The sequence below is a fragment of the Crinia signifera genome, chromosome 11 (genome assembly GCF_055691185.1).
Source record: "Crinia signifera chromosome 11, ASM5569118v1, whole genome shotgun sequence".
Classification (NCBI taxonomy): domain Eukaryota; kingdom Metazoa; phylum Chordata; class Amphibia; order Anura; family Myobatrachidae; genus Crinia; species Crinia signifera.
In genome coordinates, this window is record NC_139227.1 from 46528007 (window position 1) to 46536880 (window position 8874).

General features: G+C 50.9%; 1 pseudogene; it reads left to right on the forward strand.

The window, feature by feature from the left end:
* The first annotated feature begins 6805 nt into the window (after positions 1-6805).
* LOC146045553 (kinesin-like protein KIF19 pseudogene) lies at positions 6806-8494 on the forward strand (annotated as a pseudogene).
* The last annotated feature ends 380 nt before the right edge of the window (positions 8495-8874 follow it).

The window sequence follows — 8874 nt, forward strand, 5'->3', positions numbered from 1 at the left end:
TCAGTGTGTACTTACTATGGGGATACAGAGGGAAATATAATGGTCTCCATCTCTCTCTCCCCCCCCCCCCCCTCTCTCTCTCTCTCTCTCTCTCTTCCTGTCTGTCGTCTCTGTCTCTGTGTCTCTCTCTCTCTCACCGTCACCTTATCTCTCTCTCCATGGCAGACAACAATAAATGTGGGGCCCCAGACTGACAAAATAGCACGTCTCCCCCCTCCCACCTTGACACCCTGAGGCCTCTTTCTCCCCACGGCCTTTGTAGCACCGAGTGAGTCCTGTGGCACACGTGATTAAACAGATGTTATAACGAAAAAGAAGAAGGATTTGAGCGCTGATTGATAATTAATTCTGCACTGCAGCTGTTTCCCAAAGGGGAGTTACCAAAACCCCTTATTACTAGAAACAATCAACAACAAACAAATTGTGCAAAATATTCTATTTATTAAAACTTAATCACATATAAATGGCCAACAACACAGACAAGACAAACATACATAAAAACTGAGTAAATACTCAGATAGATTAACAGCTGCAATTAGAATAATTAGTATGCATGTTTTCTTTGGTACAGATAGGTGTAGTACCATCCGCTGGTTAGAGTCTCAATTGTAAGTCCCCCACCTATGTGCACATATTAGTGGTTTATTATTTTGATTGGTTAGAGGCAGGTGCAAGGCACCGGAGCACCCCAGGCGGGGGGTGGGGACGCCCCGGCGCTCACCCGGTCCACGGAGGAGCGGGCTGCTAGAGGGAGGGGGGGGGGGGAACGGGTGCCGGGCGTGCGTCAAGGCGGCCGCTACACGGAGGGGGGTGCCGGGCATGCGTCGGACCCGGCTAGTAGCCGGGGGACCCCCTCCCTCCTGTGTCGGGCAGCTGGTACACGAGGGGGGGGGTGTTGGGAATGCTCTTGCGGACTCACCCCATCCTGGCGTGTCACTCCACGGGGGGCGGCGATGGGCGATGCAGCGGCGACAGGGGTGGAGGGGGGGACAGCTGCTCCAACTTCCGCCCTCCAGTGGCCGGCGCCCTAGGCAAATGCCTAAGGCTGCCTAGTGGTGGCGCCGGCCCTGGTTAGAGATCACAACAAGCACTAAGGGGTCCGGCTTTCAATACCTGGTGGGTGCCCCGACCGCTGCTGCAGTCCGTATTTATGCTGACTTTTCAGAGTATCCTCACCAGTATTGGTCCTGTCTGGGTTAGCCAGCAACAATCCCCGATGTCCTCTACGCGTTTCTCCACCTAATCTCTCCTCGGCGCCTTCTTCAGGAGGTGTATATATATACACCTCCTGGGCATAGGCGAATCTAGAATTATGGTAATGGATGTCCCAGATCCAGACATAATAGTAGGGGGACCTTTTTGCCACGCGGCAAAAAGGGGGCATGGCCTCATGGGAAGGAGGCGTGGCATCACAAAAAGGTGTGTGGTATTACATTTTAGACCAGGGCTGGGCAACACCGTACCTCCAGATGTTGATGAACTACACATCCCAGCATGCCTTGCATCCGTTTCAGCATGGCCACATAGCAAAACTAATGCAAAGCATCCTGGGATGTGCAGTTCATTAACATCTGGAGGGCCGGTGTTGCCCAGCCCTGCTTTAGACCAAACACAGTAATGCCCATTACACATTTTAGCAAACTCCGTAATACACATTACACATAAAGCCACACGCCGTAATGCCAATTACACATAAGGCCACACACCATAATGCCCATTACACATTGTGCCACACATCATGATGCCCATTACATACTATATAACAAACCGGAATGCCCATTACATATTTGCCACATAAGTGATGCTTACCTATGTGCTCATTGCTAGGGGGTTCTTGCTTGATGGCACCATAGTACCCATTACACATGATGCCACACCCTAATAATACCCATTACACATGATGCCTCACACCATAGTACCCATTACACATGATGCCGCACACCATAGTTCCCATTACACATGATGCCGCGCACCATAGTACCCATTACACATGATGCCGTGCACCATAGTACCCATTACACATGATGCTGCACACATAATGCCCCTTACACATGATGCTGCACACCTTAATGCCCCTTACACATGATACTGCACACCGTAATGCCCCTTACACATGATGCTGCACACCGTAATGCCCCTTACACATTAAGCCACACATTATGCGTAATGCCCGCACATACTGCCACTTGTAGCATCCCTTTAGCAATGCCCCCAAAAGTGCCACTTACTGTAAATTTTTATATGAGCCTTCGCTGCTGCTGCAGGGAGAGATGGAGAGAGGTGCAGCTGCTTCTATGGGGAGAGGAGCAGAGCACAGCGCAGAGCACGCTCCCACTCCCCTCCTGGTGTCCCCTCTAGCCGAGTGAACATTTTAAATATTGTGCGCGCTGTTGTTGTGCGTGACGTGGGGGGAGCACGCCGGGCGCCGACACCACATGATTAAAGGGGGGGCGGGCTGAGGTGAAAGCGGGGAGAAGAATTGGAGCGGAAGCTGCAGGGGTGACAGTCATTGACAGCTGGGCAGAGAGCAGGGGGCTGCCCGGCTGTATTCAGAGCACTGCAGGTCACGGCTGTTTGAAATAATACCCCTTTCACAACAGAAAATGCTAGGATTTACCCGGGAATATGGTCTCAGGATCATGCAGGGACATTCCCAGGCTGACCCCTTATACACCAGCCTAGTCCCTAAATTTTCTGGTGTGAGGGGGAGAGACAACCATTCCCCTCTCCCTACCCCCCTTTAACCAACCAGCTATATCTTCGGAACCAACTGACCCATTTACATGAGACCAGTATCATATTGAAGAACTTTTGAGTTGGCTTCGAATGATTTTGGTCCCGTGAAACTGGGCTGTTTGGTTCCAGAGAAATCTGCCCTCAAAGAACATATACAGTCATGAAATTACATTTAAGAAATAAAAAAAAAAAAAAACGGTTTAACCTCAATATCCCTGGAACCAATTAACCCATATGGATCCAGCCTGGTATCAGATTGAAGGCCCAGCGATTTGTGTTCGACTAAGATCAACCTCGAGCTTCAGTGATGCTGAAGGGGGAACTGGCAGCCATTGAACTGGGTGGGGGTCGGAATTAGCGGGTCCCATGTTATCCTATAGGGAAAATGTTCCAGATTTGCCTGGCAGTATCTCCGGTTCCCAGGGGGCTAGAGACATGGGCCTGGGCTCGTTGGAAAGCCCCACCCCTCAGCTACAAAATGGACCACCCCCTAGATTCGCCTTTGCTCCTGGGGAAGCCGCAGAGGAGAGACTGCACCAGCGGTCGGGGCACCCACCAGGTATTGAAAGCCGGACACCTTAGTGCTTGTTGTGAGCTCTAACCAAGCTCAATAACAAACCACTAATATGTGCACATAGGTGGGGGACTTACAATTGAGACACTAACAAGAGGATGGTACTACATCTATCTGTACCATACCTCCCAACAATCCCGATTTCAGCGGGACAGTCCCGATTACCGGGTCCTGTCCCGCTGTCCCACTCGTGGCCGGAGGTGTCCCGCTGCAGAGGGGGGGCAGTTCGGAGCCCCCCCAATTTGACAACGTCTATTCGCGGCCGAAAACGGGGACGCGGCTCATTTTCAGAAGCGCACCCCTCATTTGCATAAGCCACACCCCCTTTCTGGGCGCTCGCAGCCGGAAAGTTGTGAGGTATGCTGTACCAAAGAAAGCATGCATACTAATTATTCTAATTGGAGCTGTTAATCTATTTGAGTATTTACTCAGTTTTAAGTATGTTTGTCTTGTCTGTGTTTTTGGCCATTTATATGTGATCCCATGCTGGGATGTGTAGTTCAACAACAGTTGGTGTTATAAGGTTAGCCATCACTGGTATACAGTATATAGGTGGTGGTAACCCTGTCCATCCCAGCTTGCAATATGGCCAGGAGAGGTCCTACTAAACCTAATGCTAAATCTGGAATCATCTTTCCCCACTATGAAAACCTCTAGATGAATAATAGTAATTATAATGAATGTATGTTCATGCCAAACATCCATTCGCAGTCGCGCGGTGGGATTCGGGCTGCGAAGGGGGCCAGTGGCAATTGTGGACGAGGGCGAAATATTAAATGCAGCACTGCGATCTTCGCAGCACTGCATGTCAACGAGAATAACCCACTATGGGCATGATTCTTGTTAACTTGCAAAAGCAAATTCTCTCTCTAATGGATAATACCATGCTGTCCAGGTGGGGCTTATGTAACATGTGCAGAGAGAGTTAGATTTGGGTGAGTTATTTTGTTTCAGTGCAGAGTAAATACTGGCTGCTTTATTTTTACACTGCAATATAGATATCAGTTTGAAGTACAAACCCCACCCAAATCTAATTCTCTCTGCACGTTACATCTGCCCCCCTGCAGTGCACATGGTTTTGTCCATTAGAGAGAGAATTTGCTTTTGCGAGTGAACTAGAATTAGGCCCTTTGTGAATATGCCAGCTAAGTAGTGTATGAGTTGTTAGGTTGGAGAGAGAGGGGCAGAAAGATTAATCTTATTGCATTGAGGAGAAGGTAGCTATGCACTTACCCTCATATCATAGCCTAGTAAGTGTACAGTATATGTGAGTGATTGTCTAAGATTGTAAATAAAATGTATGTTATGTAGATAAGGACGGGGTGCAGGCGGGCACGAGTGGGGGGGCGGGGGGAGTGCCAATGAAGGTCAGTTCCAGGCCCCAAAATTTCTAGTGGCGGCCCTGCTTATGATTTACCACTATCTGCTTTGCAACTAAAGCCCCATAAACACTAGAAGATGAGGGGGGTAACTATAATATCTCTTTTACACCAAAGCCTCGATCCGGGTTATTGCTGCTCCACTCCGGGTCGGGGCTTGGTGTAAATGGGGTAAAAAAAATGCTCATGGTCGGACACGGCACTTCCCCGGAGTCAGGGGCCGTGTAAATGGGTAACCCAGGTGATCTGAACCAGGGACCCATTTTGACCAATAGGGAAGCCCATACCTCCAGACCGCAGCGTCCTGCGGTCAGCCCAGAGGTTGGGCAGGGGCCAGGGGCGGATTGGGTCTCGAAACCGGGCCTTGGGGGTGGCGGTATGCGCTAATGCGAGCCGGGGGAGGTGGGGGCGGCGGTGGTATGCCGCGGGGGGGGGGGGGGGGTGTAGTGGCGGTATGCCCAGGGGGGGGGGAGGGGGTGCTGGTGGCGGCGGTATGCCCGGGGGGGGCGGGTGGATCACCTGCTGCTGCTGTTCTTCTTTCTTCTGCTGGCCGGGTGGAGGGGGAACAGGAGCTGGGAGCCTGGGAGGTGCTGCGCGCGCATGCGCAGCACTCCTCCCACGGCCATTTTTGATTTGGGCAAAGTGCTGCGGCCCAGCCAGCCCAGGGGGGAGCGTGGCCGGCCCCTTTTAATGAGTTTTGGGCTGGCCCACCGGGAAATGGCCCGGTTTCCCGGTGGGCCAATCCGCCCCTGGCAGGGGCCGTGTACAGCCTCCGCTGCTGGGAGGAGGTGAATGGATGCCTGTGTGCGGCATCCATTCACCTCACAGAACGGGGCTGGGGGCAGCCCAGCAGCTTTCCCTGGTGCTGGGCTTGGCCCCCAGCATGTCGGACAGTGTTGCTGGGGTCCCGGATGGGGAATACGGTCATTGGGTCACCAGCAAGTTGTTAAACAGTCATTAGGTCGACATGCATTTAGGTTGACATGTGTCTAGGTCGACATGGGTTAATACGACAGGGTCATTAGGTCGACGTTGGTTAGGTCGACAGTCAAAAGGTCGACATGGGTTTATTCACTGTTTTTTGAGCCAACATGTGCCGACAGGAGGTATTTCACGCTCTACCATCCACTAGGGCGTGATGGGAAAATTAAATAGTGTGCCAAGCATAGCGAGGCACCAACCCCGAAGCATTGCGAGCGCAGCATGGGGACGCGGTGCACTTTAACCTGTGTCCATGTTGACTGTGTGACAACATTCGGGTAAAAAAATGGTGAAAAACCCCATGTCGACCTTTTGGCTGTCGACCGAATGACACTGTCGACATAATGACCCTGTTGACCTAACCCATGTCGACCTGGACTCATGTCAACCTAAATGCATGTCGACCTAATGGTGTCGCCTTAATGACTGTCTAACTACATGCTGATCCACACCCCCGGCTGGCAGGTTTCCCGGGGATTGGAGATGATGTCATCTCCAAGTGACGGCTCAGAGCCCGCCTTCGCAGTTGTCGCCCGCACAGCATAATGCCGGAGGATGCCATTGTAAAAGGAACAACTGCCGGGTCACATCCGGGTTGGAGCCAAGTTCAAAAACCTGGGTGCGACTCGGCAGCTCTGGTGTAAAAGTGGTATAAGATATATAGGCGATGCCGCTGGTCAGCTAGATAGCACTTACACACTGAATGATATTGGTTACAGATATCATTTAGTGAGGTCACCTGTGACTGCTGAACATGAGGTCATTGGATACATAGCCAAAGTTGACCCGCATGTGCCGACGGATGGGAGGTCGATAACAATGTGCGCACTACAAGATATCGCTCAGATAGTCCATTCTAAGCCGCATATTTTAATAAGTCATTTAGTGCGTATTGGTCAACAGTCAATAAGTTGACAAATTAAAAAGGTCAACAGGCTTTAGCTTGGCAGTGACAAAAAGTTGACACAAGCATAAGGTCGACATGAATTAAAGGGATGAGGTGTTAATCCTAGGTTCCTGGGAGCACCTCCAGATAGGTAATAAGTAGGGTTAACACCTCATCCTTTTAATCCTGGAGACATATTAATTACACAGGTTCTGTGGCTGATTAAAAAAATACAGTTGGAATGAAGTCTGATGGCTGTTTAAAAAAAAAAAAACAGTAGAAATTGAGTCTTGAAGTGAGCCAGCCACAGAACCTGTGTAATTGATATGTCTCCAGGATTAAAGGGATGAGGTACGGGAATACAACTTTGTTAGAATCCAATGTACCAGCATGCCCTGGATAAGATACACAGCAGGGCCCCTCTGCCATAGGGCAGATTGTGATGTCACTATGGGCTGTGAGGGCAGATTGTGATGTCACAATGGGCTGTGAGGGGGTATAAAACCATCCGCTTGCTGCTTCCTGGCTCATATCTGATATTGCTGGACTAGAGCCAACACAGATCATTTCTCATTCTTTTCTGAAGACTGACGATTGAATAAGATGGAGACTAAAAGTGACAAAGCTAAAGATCATCAAGTGGCTGTCGCTTTGCGCATCCGTCCATTTAATAGAACGGAGACTAAGAACCGCGCACAATGCATCGCCCACCAGCTCGGACCGCAGACAGTGCTACTGCAGGACCCTGGTGAGGATCCTAACAACGTCCTGCGCTCGACCAGGACAAGAGAGACGACATTCAAATTCAACCAAGTGTTTGACCAGGCAGCGACCCAGGAGACTGTGTATAATTCCACAGTGAGGCCCTTAGTGGGTGACCTCCTATCTGGGTACAATGCTGCCATATTTGCCTACGGCCCAACAGGCACCGGGAAGACCTTTACTATGATGGGCAAGGCCCGTGAGCCCGGAGTAATGTATCGCACCCTGAAGGACCTGTTTAATGCCATTGAGGAGACTGGAAATAGAAAAAACTTCTCTGTATCATTGTCATATGCTGAGATCTACAATGAAAAAGTCCGGGACCTTCTAAGACCTTCCTCTGGGTCTTTGGTCCTCAGAGAGGATCCCAATGGCAACACCAAAATAGAAGGGATTGCCCAGTTCACCCTTAGCAATCCTGAGGAAGCCATGGCCCTGCTGGAGAAGGGGAATAAGCGGCGCTCTGAAGCTCCCACCGCCGCTAATAAGACCTCATCCCGCTCCCATGCAGTAATGCAGGTCACCATACAGCAGGAGGACAGCGATGGTGTGAGCACAGCCAGGCTGTACATGGTAGACCTGGCAGGATCAGAGCGGGCAAGCCAGACTGCAAACAGTGGCCAGAGCATGAAAGAGGGAGGCTACATCAACCGCTCCCTTCTCGCTCTGAGAACCTGCATCATGGCGCTGCGTGACAAACCAGGCAGCCATAGAAACTATCGGGACAGCAAGCTGACCTGGCTGCTAAAGGGAGCACTGAGCGGGAAAGGCCGAATGGTCATGATCACACACATCAGCCCCGCGGACAGTGCCTATGAAGACGCCCGCAGCACAATGACCTATGGGAGCAAGGCCAAGTTCATCAAGACACGCGTGGAGAGGAACCGTGTCTGTGTCCCCCATAAGATCCCTGAGGGGACTAAAGTGCTACCGAAAGTCTCTCATCCTCCAGAACTTAAACGCAAGACCAGAGCGCCGAGGCATGAGGATGATTATTTTGTTATGAGACGCATCGCTCCTGTACTCCCTGTAATCTCCAGGCTTTATGCTAAAGCTTGTTGCAAAAATCGTTCCTCCAATTATCAAGATTGAAGCCCTCCATGGCGATAGGAACATCACTGGTGCCGGTAGGAACAGCACTCGGCCGACATGAACAGCACTCGGCCCGGCAGAAAGATGGGGATTAGGGCTAATGGCGATACCCCAAAAACAAAAACGACACTGGGCAGCCACCCCATGGGTGTGTTGGAAGAGCTGCTAATTATGTGTAAAATGCTGATAATTACATCCAACTCATTGAGAACATAATAAGTACGTAGCTAGTTATACATAATTTGTGCTGTTAGCGGGTTTATGGCATCCGTTATATAGGGCATTATTCTGATCGGAGCGGCCAAACGTGCGTACGTTCGCCATTACCGCACGCTAGCCGTACGCGGCCGTTAGGGTTAAGTCCACCCACAAATCAGCCGCTTACGTACGGCCAGAAATACCGTAGATGGGGAGTGCCGTACAAATGAGCGTACGGCAACGTACGCGGACGGGCCAGCCCTTGC